The sequence below is a fragment of the Eleutherodactylus coqui genome, chromosome 12 (genome assembly GCF_035609145.1).
Source record: "Eleutherodactylus coqui strain aEleCoq1 chromosome 12, aEleCoq1.hap1, whole genome shotgun sequence".
NCBI lineage: Eukaryota > Metazoa > Chordata > Amphibia > Anura > Eleutherodactylidae > Eleutherodactylus > Eleutherodactylus coqui.
The window spans coordinates 115,444,435-115,461,118 of record NC_089848.1 but is presented as its reverse complement, the minus strand read 5'-3'; the positions used below and the strand labels follow the sequence as shown (position 1 = coordinate 115,461,118).

The 16,684-nt window shown below is 46.8% G+C and overlaps 1 long non-coding RNA gene across 1 annotated transcript in view; it reads right to left on the bottom strand.

Annotated features, from left to right (window-relative positions):
• The window catches only part of LOC136586650 (uncharacterized), a 274,484-nt gene that overhangs the window by 125,865 nt on the left and 131,935 nt on the right, over positions 1 to 16,684 (bottom strand). The window lies entirely within an intron of this gene.

Below are 16,684 nucleotides of genomic sequence, written 5' to 3'. Positions count from 1 at the left end.
AGGAAGGTACAGAATGGCCGCTCCAGCGCGCTCCCGAGCAGTGACAGCTCGTCTGCGCATGCGCAGAAGAGCTGTAGCGGGGAGCACACTGAAGCGGCTCGTGCTGAATGGAGAAGACCGGACTGCGCAAGCGCGTCTAAAAAAGCAAGCTGCCAGCGAATTTAGACGGAACCATGGAGACGAGGACGCTAGCAACGGAGCAGGTAAGTGGAATAACTTCTGTATGGCTCATATTTAATGCACAATGTACATTACAAAGTGCATTAATATGGCCATACGGAAGTGTATAACCCCACTTGGTTTCGCGAGACCACCCCTTTAAGGACAGAGCAATCTGGATATTTGTGACTGGTCCGCAGTGGAAGTAGTACCTACCGTATGGACTGAAGCATATGTGCTTTTTCTTTTTTTTTTTTCTTATTCCTAACGTGGATTGGCTATTGAAATGTGAGAGGGGTTTGGAGGTAACTGGAGGGGGGGGGGGGGGCTGTTTATAACTTATTAAAAATTATGAAATCTTTAATAAACTTTAAATTCAACAAAAAAAAAACACACACATTTTTGTGCAAGTCATTTGTGCAAAAATTAGCAAAATTCTGGTCTTTTTCTGCCTACCTTTCCACTTTTGGAAAAATTGGGCAGGGCTTAGTTTCACACCACCCATTGTTCATTAGTGGTTTAATTGTATATTTACATGGTTGATTTTTGGTGCGATTTTTGAAAGAAAAAGCAGTCTGAAATTGCATGCAAATGGAACGCATTCATTTGAATAGGGATAGTCAAAAATTTTTTTTTACTTGAACCAACAGTCTGGTTTAAAAAAAAGAAGAAGAAAAAAACACACCATGTCGTATTTTGTTGAGATTTTCATATGAGAATTTTTCCATTTTTATTTTTTTCCTCCCCCCCCCCCCCCATTTAAAAAAATCATAACTCCTTTATTTATCCATCGATGTTGCTTGTTTTTTGCGGGACGAGTTGTGTTTTTCAATGGTGCTATTTAATGTACCATATAATGTACTGAAAAACTTGAAAAAATCCTAAGTAGAGTAAAATGAAAAAAATAAAACGACATTCCACCATCTTTCAGTGCGTCTTGTTTCTACGGTGCATAAACTGCAACAAAAATGACATGATAGCATTATTCAATTAGTCAGTACGATTACTATGATACCAAACTTGTATATATATTTTTTTGCTGTACTTCTTACTACAACATGCGATGCTGTGATCTCTCATGCAGTATGATGTAATGCTATAGCATTATATCATACTGCAATCTGACAGGCATTCTATCAAGCCACCCCACAGGGATGGCTTGATAGGCAGTCTGCCAAGACAGCCCTGGGGCCTTTCAGGAGGACCCCGGCTGCCATGACAGCCGCACGGCTCCTGACGATCTCCTTGCGAGGGGATGGAGGGGGCTGTATGGCACCTCCAACATCGTTTGGGGGATTTAAATGCCACTGTCAGAATAGACAGCGGTATTTAAAGGGTTAATAGCGCCGGTCAGCCATGTGGCTGATTGCAACTATTGCCCACGGGTGTCAGCTGTAATAAACAGCTGACGCCTGCGCTGTATGAAGGGAGGTCGCCCATATGCATACATCCTAAGGCTTTATTTACACAAACGTATATCGGCCGAACTTCCACACCCGGACGATATACGCTGCCCATCTGATGCATTGGTTTATAATAAATCAGTTCACATGGGCATATTCCCGCGGCGTAAAAAAAAGCCCAATCGTCTCAGATAGCGCATACTGTGCGCATTTCGTCCGGGCACTTTTACGTCAGCCAGGAGAGATAGTTCAGGAACTATCTTCCTGGCCAGAATACTTTCCGGATCGTGAAGCTCTCCCACTGATTTCAATGGGGATGGCATTGCCCCCATTGAAAGCAATAGGATGCTGGCAATGCCTGCAGTAATTTTCACGAAAAGGCTTTAAATATAAGCCCTTCCTTGCAAAAAATCCCTAGCTGTAGTAAAAAATATATACTCTCCTGTCCACTGCTGCCGGGGCTCAGGCGTGTCTAACCGCCGCTTGTTCTCCCTGCATTTTTAATCCCCACCTGCAGAAAAGCTTCAGAGCAGTGCAGGAAGAACAAGCGGTGGCTAGACGGAGGAAGAAAGGCGAGTATAGATTTAAAAATTTTTTTTTTACTACAGCTAGGGATGATTTTCAGGGTAGGGCTTATATTTAAAGCCCTTCCCTGAAAAATCACTGCAGGGTTGCCAGCATCCTATTGCTTTCAATGGGGCAATGCCATCCCCATTGAAATCAGTGGGAGAGCTTCACGGTCCGGAACGGATTAATGGCTTTTCCATTCATTTCAATGGGGAAAATTGATTTGACTTACAAGTGTTTTGGGTTAAGAGCTCAGTCACAGAACGAATTAGACTCTTAACCCAAGGCACCACTGTATAAGGAAGGTTTGTGAGTTGCTCTTCATCAATACCTTTCACCTGTGCAAATTGCTCCTCCCTTTAGCAGTTTGGCTGTCTGCATGTTTAGAATGTGATGTTTATGCCTGCCCTCTTGTATGAGTTTATCAGTAAGTATATGGCCACTTTTTTGTGATGTTTTTATTTAGTTTTTTAAGCAATATATGGAGATAATAATGAAAGGCATAATGTAGATCTTCTACAGTCAAGGATTACTGAACATATTCACGCTACACAAATTGTGAGAATGATATGCATTGGCACCTGCATGTGACTTTGCATCAAACAGCAATTTTCTTAAAAAAAAAAAAAAAGCATGAAACATCATGTTTTTGACTAAACTTCCGACTAAGTAGTGCCTTAGGCCTTAGTCAGACGGGCGTTTTTTCGCGCGATTTGCGGATCGCATGACGGATGCGCATCTGCAAATCGCGTGACCGGTGCGCGCAAGTCGCCCGCAAATCGCCCGAAAATCTGCTCCTAGCCGCGTTTCATTAGAAACGGGCCGGAGCTGTCCAGCGCATTGCATTCAATGGAGACGGCAATAGAGCCGCCTCCATTTAAAGCAATGCGCTGCGGGCGAGCCCGGGATGAATTGTCGGTAAGGGCTTAAATATAATAAGCCCTTCCCTGCAATCCATCCTAAAATGTGTTAAAATAAAAAAAAATTGTATACTCACCTTCTCCCGGCAGCCGGAGCTCCGTGCGGCCGTCCTGCAGTGGGTGTGAAGGGGGTGTGAGTCAGACCTGTCCCCTGATTGGCTCAGCGCTGAGCCAATCAGAGGCATGCCTCACTCACACCCATTCATGAATTCATGAATGGATGTGAGTCAGACCTGCCCCTGATTGGCTCAGCGCTGAGAGGCAGCAGTCACTCACCCATTCATGAATTCATGAATGGGTGTGTGAGTGAAACCGGCCTCTGATTGGTCAGGGCTGTGACCAATCAGAGGCAGATCATTCAGCAGGCGGGGATTTCAAAGCCCCGCCGGCTGAATAGTGCCGAGAAGCAGTTCAGGAGAACTGACAGCGGCCGCGGCTGGACTCCGGCTGCAGTGGAAAGGTGAGTATACAATTTTTTTTTTATTTTAACACATTTTAGGATGAATTGCAGGGAAGGGTTTATATATTTAACCCCTTCCCGACAATTCACCCCGCGCATGCCGGCAGCCCATTGCTTTCAATGGAGCGGCTGTATTGCCGCTCCATTGAATTCAATGGGTAAACATCGTTCTTCTCTGCCACGATTTGTCTTCTATATGTTCTCAATGGGGTCGGCGCTGCTGCCGCCGGCCCCATTGAGCGCATATACAGAAGAGAACAGGAATCGCAGATAGGTGCGATCTGCGATTTTTTTGTTCTATAATTTATCGGACGAGTGCATAAAAAGCGCTCATGTGTCCGATACCATTGCAAAGCAATAGTTTTATAAAATCGCCGTACGCATGCGCAAATCGCGGCTATAAACGCCCGTCTGACTAAGGCCTTAGAAGCACAACTGTTAAAATTTCAAGATGAACAGAACACATGTCCAGACTCAGACTGGCCCACCGGGAAACAGATGAATCCTCTGGTGGGCCTGGTGCCAGGACACCCACCCCCTCCCCCCTTCCTTCATAGTCTAGATGTTTGCACACGGTGCTACACAACCACTGCAAGACATACTGATAGGCAAAGTACAACATCTTAGATGGGTAATATTTGCATGTAACTGTTCAGTGGGCCCCTAGAATGTTTTTACATCATGTTTACAGTTTATAAATACACATTTGCAATGTGTACAGCTATAAATAGTAGCATATCATTTACTTATTACTATTTATATCATTTACAACTATGCGCTTTATTTTTATGTTTTGCATTTATATATCCCATTGAATTCTAATGCAATCCAGTAGATAAGAGAGATGGCAGCATTCGTGGTGCAGTTAAAAAGTTGATTTTATTCCTCCAAACGACATACAACGTTTCAACCCTTTACAGGTCTTTTTCAAGTATGAACCTCACCCCCCCAATGCTACAGTTAAATACAGACATCAACCAATCACAATAAGGCTTGTACCCATAAGGTACCACCCTCTATGACACACACAGGTATTTCTTGTTAATGATTACTGACCACTTCTCCACTGATGTCATCATGGTGCATTACCGCTGCAGATGTCCGTCAGCATGTCCGGATATGCGCCGAGTTCCGTCATTCACTGCACTATGTCAGGATACAGAGGCAACCCTCATTTCCTCACCGGGGTCCATCGCGCATGCCCGAGATCCCCCGGGACTTGAGAGACCCTGACATCACTATGGATATCTTCAATGACTCCTCACACATGTACAGACTCCATCTTGGAACATGGCAAAATAGATCTTCTTGACAATAGTATTTCTAGCCCCAATTCCCCAATTATCATTGGCTTTTTAGGTTATCCAGCATCTGATGTTTATATGATGCTTAAGATTTAGAGATGAGCGAGCACCAAAATGCTCGGGTGCTCTTTACTCGGGACGAACTTTTCGCGATGCTCGAGGGTTCGTTTCGAGTAACGAACCCCATTGAAGTCAATGGGCGGCCCGAGCATTTTTGTATTTCGCCGATGCTCGCTAAGGTTTTCATGTGTGAAAATCTGGGCAATTCAAGAAAGTGATGGGAACGACACAGCAACGGATAGGGCAGGCGAGGGGCTACATGTTGGGCTGCATCTCAAGTTCCCAGGTCCCACTATTAAGCCACAATAGCGGCAAGAGTGGGTGCCCCCCCTCCCAACAACTTTTACTTCTGAAAAGCCCTCATTAGCATGGCATACCTTAGCTAAGCACCACACTACTTCCAACAAAGCACAATCACTGCCTGCATGACACTCCGCTGCCACTTCTCCTGTGTTACATGCTGCCCAAACCCCCCCCCCCCGACCCAGTGTCCACAGCGCACACCAAACTGTCCCTGCCCAGCCTTCAGCTGCCCTCATGCCACGCCACCCTCATGTCTATTTATAAGTGCGTCTGCCACAGGAAAAGCAGGCACACACTGCAGAGGGTTGGCATGGCTAGGCAGCGACCCCCCCATAAAAGGGGCGGGCCGATAGTCCACAATGCTGTATAGAAGCAATGAGAAATCCAATCCTGTGCCACCTCCATCTGGAGCTGCACACGTGGGCATAGCAATGGGGAACCTATGTGCCACACACTATTCATTCTGTCAAGGTGTCTGCACGCTCCAGTCAGACCGCGTTTTTTTATAAATAGTCACAGGCAGGTACAACTCCGCAATGGGAATTCCGTGTGCACCTACAGCATGGGTGGCTCCCTGGAACCCACCGGCGGTACATAAATGTATCCCATTGCAGTGCCCATCACAGCTGAGGTAACGTCCGATTAAATGCAGGTGGGCTTCGGCCCACACTGCATGCCCCAGTCAGACTGGGGTTCTTTAGAAGTGGACACATGCAGTTACAACTCCGTGTGGACCGACAGCATGGGTGGGTGCCAGGAAGCCACCGGCGGTACATAAATATATCCCATTGCATTGCCCATCACAGCTGAGGAAATGTCGTGCTTAATGCAGGTGGGCTTCGGCCCACACTGCATGCCCCAGTCAGACTGGTAATATGTACCTTAACAGTAACCTCGTTGGTGGTAATGTGGTGGTGACTGCGGACCTGGTAGCGCGGTTTTATGTAGTTGGTTTTCGGAATGTGGCCATGATTAAGTGGGCCGTGGCAGGGGGATGGTGGTGGTGCTCTCTTGTAGTGTCGTTAAAGGTGAAATTCTTGGACTGCCACCAGACGGACCAATGCAAAGCTATTTGCCAAGAATGTTTTCATTGTTGGAGGAGGAGGGGGATGTTTTGGAGGCACTATGTGTCCTCTCCACGTGTCCGTGGTTATATGCACCTTAACAGTAACAGCGTTGGTGGGAAATGGCCTCGCCGCCATCATGTCTTTGTGAAGCCTCTGTTTCCACACCCCAGTGACATACCATTAGCTGCGGTATAGGCAGAGCCCCGAATTATTAACATTTCAGCGGTAGTATTAGGGACAGGCCCCACTAACATATCACTAGCAGCAGTATAGGGGGAGCGCAGTCTTAGTTCCATTTCAGTAATAGTAGCACTCAAGACAGGCCCCAGTAACAATTCCAAAGCAGCAGTATAGGAGGAGCGCAGTCTTAGTTCCATTTCAGTAATAGTAGCACTCAAGACAAGCCCCAGTAACAATTCCCATTGCAACAGTTTAGGGAGATAACAGTCTCTTTCACATTTCAGTAGCTGCAGTATAAACAAGGCCCCAGTTACATTTATGTAGCAAAAGTGTAGGCCAACCCCACACACCTTGCTGTACCATGAGTGCAGGCGAAGAACATGGAAATTACAATGATTACACTGTAGGTGAGGGCCCAAAAAAATTGGTGTAGCAACAGTACTAATGTACCTCAGAAAAAATTGGCCATGCCCAACCAAGATGGCAGGTGAAACCCATTAATCGCTTTGGTTAATGTGGCTTAAGTGGTAACTAGGCCTGGAGGCAGCCCAGTTGACCGAAAAATTGGTTCAAGTTAAAGTTGCATCGCTTGTAAGAGCATTGAAGCGTATAAAAATTGTTTGGAAAAATTATATGAGTGAGCCTTGTGGCCCAAAGAAAAATTGCCCGTTCGGCGTTATTACGTGAGGTTTCAGGAGGAGGAGCAGGAGGAGGAGGAATATTATACACAGATTGATGAAGCAGAAATGTCACCGTTTTGGATGGTGATACAGAACGATGCTTCCATCCGCGGGTGCAGCCTTACGTATTGCTTAGGTATCGCTGCTGTCCGCTGGTGGAGAAGAGAAGTCTGGGGAAATCCAGGCTTTGTTCATCGTGATGAGTGTAAGCCTGTCGGCACTGTCGGTTGACAGGCGTGTACGCTTATCTGTGATGATTCCCCCAGCCGCACTAAACACCCTCTCTGACAAGACGCTAGCCGCAGGACAAGCAAGCACCTCCAGGGCATACAGCGCGAGTTCAGGCCACGTGTCCAGCTTCGACACCCAGTAGTTGTAGGGGGCAGAAGCGTCACGGAGGACGGTCGTGCGATCGGCTACGTACTCCCTCACCATCCTTTTACAGTGCTCCCGCCGACTCAGCCTTGACTGGGGAGCGGTGACACAGTCTTGGTGGGGAGCCATAAAGCTGTCCAGGGCCTTAAAGAGTGTTGCACTGCCTGTGCTGAACATGCTGCTCGATCTCCAGACCTCCCCTGCTACCTGGCCCTCGGAACTGCGCCTTCTGCCACTAGCGCTGTCGGAGGGGAATTTTACCATCAGCTTGTCTGCCAGGGTCCTGTGGTATAGCAACACTCTCGAACCCCTTTCCTCTTCGGGAATGAGAGTGGAAAGGTTCTCCTTATAGCGTGGGTCGAGCAGTGTGTACATCCAGTAATCCGTAGTGGCCAGAATGCGTGCAACACGAGGATCACGAGAAAGGCATCCTAACATGAAGTCAGCCATGTGTGCCAGGGTACCTGTACGCAACACATGGCTGTCTTCACTAGGAAGATCACTTTCAGGATCCTCCTCCTCCTCCGCCTCCTCCTCCTCCTCAGGCCATACACGCTGAAAGGATGACAGGCAAGCAGCATGGGTACCGTCAGCAGTGGGCCAAGCTGTCTCTTCCCCCTCCTCCTCATCCTCCTCATGCTCCTCCTCCTCCTCAACGCGCTGAGATATAGACAGGAGGGTGCTCTGACTATCCAGCGACATACTGTCTTCCCCCGCCTCCGTTTCCGAGCGCAAAGCATTTGCCTTTATGCTTTGCAGGGAACTTCTCAAGAGGCATAGCAGAGGAATGGTGATGCTAATGATTGCAGCATCGCCGCTCACCACCTGGGTAGACTCCTCAAACTTTCCAAGGACCTGGCAGATGTCTGCCAACCAGGCCCACTCTTCTGAAAATAATTGAGGAGGCTGACTCCCACTGTGCCGCCCATGTTGGAGTTGGCATTCCACTATAGCTCTACGCTGCTCATAGAGCCTGGCCAACATGTGGAGCGTAGAGTTCCACCGTGTGGGCACGTCGCACAGCAGTCGGTGCACTGGCAGATTAAACCGATGTTGCAGTGTCCGCAGGGTGGCAGCGTCCGTGTGGGATTTGCGGAAATGTGCGCAGAGCCGGCGCGCCTTTACGAGCAGGTCTGACAAGTGTGGGTAGCTTTTCAGAAAGCGCTGAACCACCAAATTAAAGACGTGGGCCAGGCATTGCACGTGCGTGAGGCTGCCGAGCTGCAGAGCTGCCACCAGGTTACGGCCGTTGTCACACACGACCATGCCCGGTTGGAGGCTCAGCGGCGCAAGCCAACGGTCGGTCTGCTCTGTTAGACCCCGCAGCAGTTCGTGGGCTGTGTGCCTCTTCTCTCCTAAGCTGAGTAGTTTCAGCACGGCCTGCTGACGCTTGCCCACCGCTGTGCTACCACGTCGCGCGACACCGACTGCTGGCGACGTCCTGCTGCTGCTGACACATCTAGATTGCGAGACAGAGGTTGAGGAGGAGGAGGAGGGTGCTTTAGTGGAGGAAGCATACACCGCCGAACATACCACCACCGAGCTGGGGCCCGCAATTCTGGGGGTGGGTAGGACGTGAGCGGTCCCAGGCTCTGACTCTGTCCCAGCCTCCACTAAATTCACCCAATGTGCCGTCAGGGAGATGTAGTGGCCCTGCCCGCCTGTGCTTGTCCACGTGTCCGTTGTTAAGTGGACCTTGCCACTAACCGCATTGGTGAGGGCGCGTACAATGTTGTGGGAGACGTGGTCGTGCAGGGCTGGGATGGCACATCGGGAAAAGTAGTGGCGACTGGGAACTGAGTAGCGCGGGGCCGCCGCCGCCATCATACTTTTGAAGGACTCCGTTTCCACAACCCTATACGGCAACATCTCAAGGCTGATAAATTTGGCTATGTGGACGGTTAACGCTTGAGCGTGCGGGTGCGTGGCGGCGTACTTGCGCTTGCGCTCAAAGACTTGCGCTAGCGACGGCTGGACGGTGCGAGACATTGCTGGATGGGGCCGAGGACACCGGAGGTGAGGGTGTGGGTGCAGGCCAGGAGACGGTAGTGCCTGTGTCCTGAGAGGGGGGTTGGATCTCAGTGGCAGGTTGGGGCACAGGGGGAGAGGCAGCGGTGCAAACCGGAGGCGCTGAACGGCCTTCGTCCCACCTTGTGGGGAGCTTGGCCATCATATGTCTGCGCATGCTGGTGGTGGTGAAGCTGTTGGTGGTGGCTCCCCGGCTGATCTTGGCGCGACAAAGGTTGCACACCACTGTTCGTCGGTCATTAGGCATCTCTGTGAAAAACTGCCAGACCTTAGAGCACCTCGGCCTCTGCAGGGTGGCATGGCGCGAGGGGGCCCTTTGGGAAACAGTTGGTGGATTATTCGGACTGGCCCTGCCTCTACCCCTAGACACCGCACTGCCTCTTGCAACCTGCCCTGCTGCTGCCCTTGCCTCCCCCTCTGAAGACCTGTCCTGAGTAGGCGTTGCACACCAGGTGGGGTCAGTCACCTCATCGTCCTGCTGCTCTTCCTCCAAATCCTCTGTGCGCTCCTCCCTCGCACTTACTGCCCTTACTACTAGCTCACTGCAAGACAACTGTGTCTCATCGTCATCGTCCTCCTCACCCACTGAAAGGTCTTGAGACAGTTGCCGGAAGTCCCCAGCCTCATCCCCCGGACCCCGGGAACTTTCCAATGGTTGGGCATCAGTGACAATAAACTCCTCTGGTGGGAGAGGAACCACTGCTGCCCAATCTGAGCAGGGGCCCGAGAACAGTTCCTGGGAGTCTTCCTGCTCCTGAGCATGTGTCATTGTAGTGGAGTGAGGAGGCTGGGAGGAAGGAGGAGCAGCAGCCAGAGGATTCGGATTTGCAGCACTGGACAGCGCAGAACTGTGGGTGGATGATAGCTTGCTCAAAGCACTTTCTGCCATCCATGACAGGACCTGCTCACACTGCTCATTTTCTAATAAAGGTCTCCCGCGTGGACCCATTAATTGGGCGATGAATGTGGGGACGCCAGAAACGTGCCTCTCTCCTAATCGCGCAGCAGTCGGCTGCGATACACCTTGATCAGGAGCTCGGCCAGTGCCCACACCCTCACTTGGGCCTACGCGTCCTCGGCCACGTCCACGTCCTCTAGGCCTACCCCTACCCCTCAGCATGCTGTATTACCAGTGATTTCCCAGGCAGGAAATAAATTGGCGCAAGCCTGCAGGCCAAATAGAATGTTTCCCTTTTTTTTTAAAGGGAAGGCCCACTGACTATATTCAATCAGATAAGATTAGAAATGTGTTCCACAGAACTGCAGTGTTATATGAAGTGCAGCAGAGCGGTGATTTTTCCCAGGCAGGAAATAAATTGGCGCAAGCCTGCTGTTAAACGTAGCTGGCTGCGTATGATTTCTTTACGTTCTCCACCCACCACACACGTACCCAGAACGCTGAGGACTGTCAGAGGCAGGCCAAATAGAATGTTTCCCGTTTTTTTTTAAAGAAAAGGCCCACTGACTATATTCAATCAATAATGTATGTCTTCTGGCCCTGCCTACACAATTCTCTCCCTGTAGTATTACTGCAAGGCACAATGCTCTGCACGGCCGATTTTGAAAAAAAAAAAAAATGCAACACTGCTAACAGCAGCCTGCACAGTACTGCACACGGTTAAATGTGGCCCTAAGAAGAACCGTTGGGGTTCTTGAAGCCTACACTCACTTCTAACACTCTCCCTGCCTAACCACCACTTCTGTCCCTGTAGTATTACTGCAGGGCGCAATGCTCTGCACAGCCGATTTTGAAAAAAAAATAATTGTGCAACACTGCTAACAGCAGCCTCCATAGTACCGCACACGGTTAGATGTGGCCCTAAGAAGGACCGTTGGGGTTCTTGAAGCCTACAATAACTCCTAACACTCTCCCTACAGCAGCTCCAACACAACAGCACTTTCCCTCAGCTAACTCCCAACGCATCTGAGGCGAGCCGCGGGAGGGGCCGATTTTTATACTCGGGTGACATCTGATCTCGCCAGCCACTCACAGCAGGGGGATGGTATAGGGCTTGAACGTCACAGGGGGAAGTTGTAATGCCTTCCCTGTCTTTCAATTGGCCAGAAAAGCGCGCTAACGTCTCAGAGATGAAAGTGAAAGTAACCCGAACACCGCATGGTGCTCGTTAAGAGTAACGAGCATCCTGAACACCCTAATATTCGCCCGAGCATCAAGCTCGGACGAGTACGTTCGCTCATCTCTATTAAGACTCCTTCTAAAATCATATATACAAGTATTCTCATGCATGTATATGCCACAATCAATATATAATAGTGTTTAAACCAGTTTATCACATGATTCAATCCAACTACAAAAGATCTTTACTGATGAATACTTTATTATAGTCAGAATTTAGGCTTAGGATATATATATATATATATATATATATATATATATACACATATACACACACACACAGAGGTATTTTCTCAGCAAATATATGATCAGCGCCATGATGACATTCAGTGTAGTCAGTAACATAATCTGTGAAAAAATAAAAACATAATTAAAACCATATACTAAAATCAAATTGCACAAATTCTTATAATGCAGACAACACAACAGATCTCACAGGTATACAGCAGCATTATATTCTTGATTTAATCCCCTCGGGGGTCATCGTGTCCAACAAGTATATCCAACGCAATTCATTTTTCTTAAGAGCCTTTTCTCTATCCCACCCCTTCTTGTGGGAGAGACCCCATCGATCACACGAAATTTGAGTTGACTAATCACATGTCTCTTTTCATGAAAATGTCACGGTATCGGTAGGTCTAGTTTTTTGATGCGGATGGTGCTTTTACGGTTACTTATCCTCCTTCTCACCTTCATAGTGGTCTCACCCACTTACTGTAGTCCACATGGACATGTTATTAAATATATGACATGGGATGAGGAGCAGGTATAATGATTTTTAATCCAAAAAGCAGCACCTGTCTGTGAATGATAGAACTTATCTCCCTTCAACAAGTTTCCGCAACATGAGCAGCTCAAATATGGAAAGCTGCCCATCTTGCAGGGAAGGAGCGGTTTCTGTCCTAGACTCTGTCCCTTGTTAAACAATGAGTGTACCAACTTATCCCTCAGGCTAGGGCATCGCCTATAGGACATAATTGGCTGATTATGAAATTCCTCTACATTGTTTGTCAACTGTAGTATTGGCCAATGGGTTTTCAAAATCTTTGAAACCCGTCTACTAACTGGGCAATAGGTTGATACAAACGATATCTGTTTAAGGGTCTCATCCTTGCGTTTTGACGCTAGGAGCATCTCCTTATCCATTCGTTTAGCCCTCGAGGCAGCATCCATCACCATAGCTTCCAGATAGCCCCTCTCCAGAAATTTTTTTTACACATCTGTGTCAACCTTTCGTCCAGTTTGCTGTCTTTCGTTTCACCCTTAGAAATTGGCTCCAAGGGAGAGAGTCAATGGTAGAACGTGGATGATAGCTTCCATACTCCAATAGGTTGTTACGGTCTGTCTGTTTAACAAATAGATTAGTTTCGAACCCATCATCTTGTCTATAGACAAAGACATCAAGAAACTCAATGCTGTGTATAGAGTGTTTCATGGTAAATTGTAACTCTGAACGTATCCCATTAAGTTCTCTATGGAAGGACTGCAGTTCCTCTTCCATACCGGACCAAATCAAAAAAATATCACGAATGTAAAGCCACCAGGAGACCACCATGGGCCAACGGGCAGATGTATATACATGTTCTTCTTCAAATGCATCCATATAAATATTAGCATAAATTGGTGCCACGTTGGAGCCCATGGCGGTCCCCTAGCGCTGTCTGTAGTATTTACCACCAAAAACAAAATAGCTGTTATACAAAATGAATTCCAGTAATGTCATAACAATATGTTCACACTGGACTGAGAAGTCAGATGAGATAATCTTCTGTCTGACCGCATCTAGTTCCCTTTCATGTGTTATTGATGTGTATGAGGAAGTGACATCAAATGATACTAAAATGACATCATCAGAAATCCAAACACTATTCAGTTTTAACAGAAAGTCACTTGTGTCTTTTATATACGAACTACCCTGCTTCACAAAACCACATAGTACCTTGTCCAAAAAAATGGATACATTATTAAATAATGACTCACAGCCAGACACGATAGGACGGCCTGGTGGGTTTAAAAGGCACTTGTGGATTTTGGGCAGCACGTAAATTGTTGGTGTAACGGGAAAATCTCTATACAGAAAATCAAAGAGAGGTTGATCAATGTTACCTTCTAACAATGCATCCGTCAATATGGACTTCAATGAGGTTTGATATTGTTTGGTGGGGTTACTTGATACCTCCTCATATACTTGTGTATCTCCCAACTGCCTAAGAATTTCTGCCTCATTTATTAGAATCCATCACCACCACCGCCCCACCTTTATCGGCCGGCTTGATGGTGATGGATTCATCACATGATAGAGTGTTTAAAGCCAGACGTTCACTCTTATTCAAATTATATTTCTTCAATTTTACATTACCCTGCTGGCGCAATTTTCTAATGTCTCGATTCACCAACTCAACATATGTTTCAATGGAATGCTCCGTCCTGGGAGGTTGAAAACAACTTCTATTGCGCAAGCCTACTTCCTTTAAAGTGAAGGTTTCTCTGTCCGTAGGCTGTACATCAGAAGTAGGCCCATCAAGACTTAAATAGACAGACCCCATACATTAATGGATGAGATTTACTCAATAGGAAATTTACGTTGGCGCTGGCACGGTTAAATAATCAGGTTTTTTGTTTTAATTAACTAATTAATGTATGTGGTTTGTCTATTGAAGTCTTGATGCTTGTAACAAAAATTGAGGTGAACAAGGACTCGTATGTAGTCCGAAACACATTCTCTAAGCTCTTGTACTGATTTTAAGGCACTATGTTTATGAAATAAAGCAGCACACAATATTCCTTGAGCCTACTTAAAGAATTTATTTCTCCTTGGACTGTGTTACTATTTTAAAGTCCCCTTGGCGATCAAGACAAGAATTGGGCTCCTCATATTGTGTCATAATTGTGAGGAAATGCTTTGTGACTGGACAAAAGGAAAACGCAAAGGCATGCCTTTTGGTATTCCCATGGTATGGCGTGAACCCAAGGACCACAGCAGTGACTGTTATTTCTGCCTGACCAATACAAAGGGCATCGGCAAGAAAAAACGGCATATGATCACATATCCTAACATTCCTTCATCAATACGACCTATCCCACGCTCTTAGACACTCCCGGTTTCAATGGTTTTGCGGGAACAAATTTTTTGAACTTCTTTTCTGAAGACAAACACTTTGTTTACTGTCATGATATCAGCAGTCTTCTTAGACAGGTAGGTGTTACCACTTACAGTCCAACAGAATGGCGGCTATTTCCTGATAGCTCTAAACAGAGTCTGAAATGTGTTCTCTTACACAACGGGAATGTTTATGCAGCGGTTCCAATTGGTCATTCAGTTCATCTGTGAGAAGATTATAATGACATAAACATTGTCCTCGACTTACTGAAGTATCAGGAGCCTAACTGCATCATTTGTGTGGATCTTAAAATGGTAAATTTCCTCCTTGGACAGCAGAGAAGTTTCACGAAGTATCCTTGCTTTCTGTGTTTGTGGGACAGCCGAGCTCAGGAGAAACACTGCACACAGAAGGAGTGCCCGAAACGTGAAGCTCTGGAAGTAGGGATGCCAAATATTGTGAATGAACCTATAGTTAGTCGAGACAGGATCACCCCCCCCCCCCCACTTCACCTCAAACTTGGCTAATGAAGCAGTTCGTTAAGGCTTTGAATAGAGAAAGGGAGTGTTTGCAACATATTGTTTCTGCTTTTCCTTCCTTGACTTTCGAGAAGATAAAAGCAGGTGTGTTCGATGGACCTCAAATTTGAACCCTCATATGTGACGAAGAATTTGCCAGGAAGATGAATAAGGAGGAGAATGTAGCTTGGCTGTCTTTTGTGGTGGTTACAAAGAACTTCCTTGGCAACAAAACCCCCAGAAAACTATGAACTTCTGGTTCAAAGGATGCTGTTGGCTTTCCGCGACATTGGATGTAACATGAGCGTTAAGATTCACTTCCTGAACAGTCACCTTGATAAGTTTCCCGAAAACCTTGGAGCTGTTAGTGATGAGCAGGGAGAACACTTTCATCAAGATCTGAAGACGATGGAAGAGCATTATCAGGGGCGATGGGACAGGAATGTGATGGCAGACTACTGCAGAAGCATCAAACGAGATTGTCCTCAGCAAGTACACAAACGCAAGAGCTACAAACGCAAATTCTTGCCTGAATAGAATCTAAATGAGTTTTATCACTCCTCTCCCAAAACTCCAGCAATTGGTCTCCTCACTTACTGCTAAGTTAAAATGAAAGCTGCGCTGTGATTGTTTCTTATTGACCCGCCTCCGGGTTCCGCAGCAAATACCTTCCATAACAAGCTATGGAAAAGCGCTTTTTCCTGCCCACGAGCGGAAATCAATTGCGATTTTCTGCTAGTGGGGGAAAAAAAATTAAAATCTGAGCATGCTCTATTTTTGTGCAGGCTACACACTGACCGCTTCCTTTGAAGTCAATGGAAGCCATCCGTCCTGTGGCCTTTCCGTAATCATCATTTTTTGAAGATTTTCAATTTTATACCATTATTTTCTGTAACACAGCAGGGATTATCAGAGAAACTGCAGTTTTTAGAAATATCCCACCTGTAGCCCACATGACTCAAACACATGCCACAGAAATGAAGAAGCTCTTTGTGGATCTTGAGGCCTCCCTTTTAGTAGGCCTTTGTCTATGCACCATTTCAGGTTTGTGCAGGCCACAAAGTGCCAAAACATAAGGCCTCCACCAAGACTCCATTTGAAAACTACACCCCTCAAGGAATTCATTTAGGAGTGTTGAGAGCATTTTGAACCCATATGTGTTTTGTGAAATTAACAATGGGCCATGAAAATGAAAAATTATAATTTTTCTCAAGAATACATAGGTTTAGCCCCAAATGTTTAAATTTAATGAGGGACAATAGGAGGAAAATCATCCTATAGTTTTCTACCAATTACTCATGGGTATGGAAATGCATCTTTGGAGTAAGTGCCGAACAAGTGCCCAGCAAGTAAGCCCAGTCTACGGTTTCCACCAATCAATTGCAGTGTACAGCTATTTGAGTTTGTCTTTATGAAGAACTG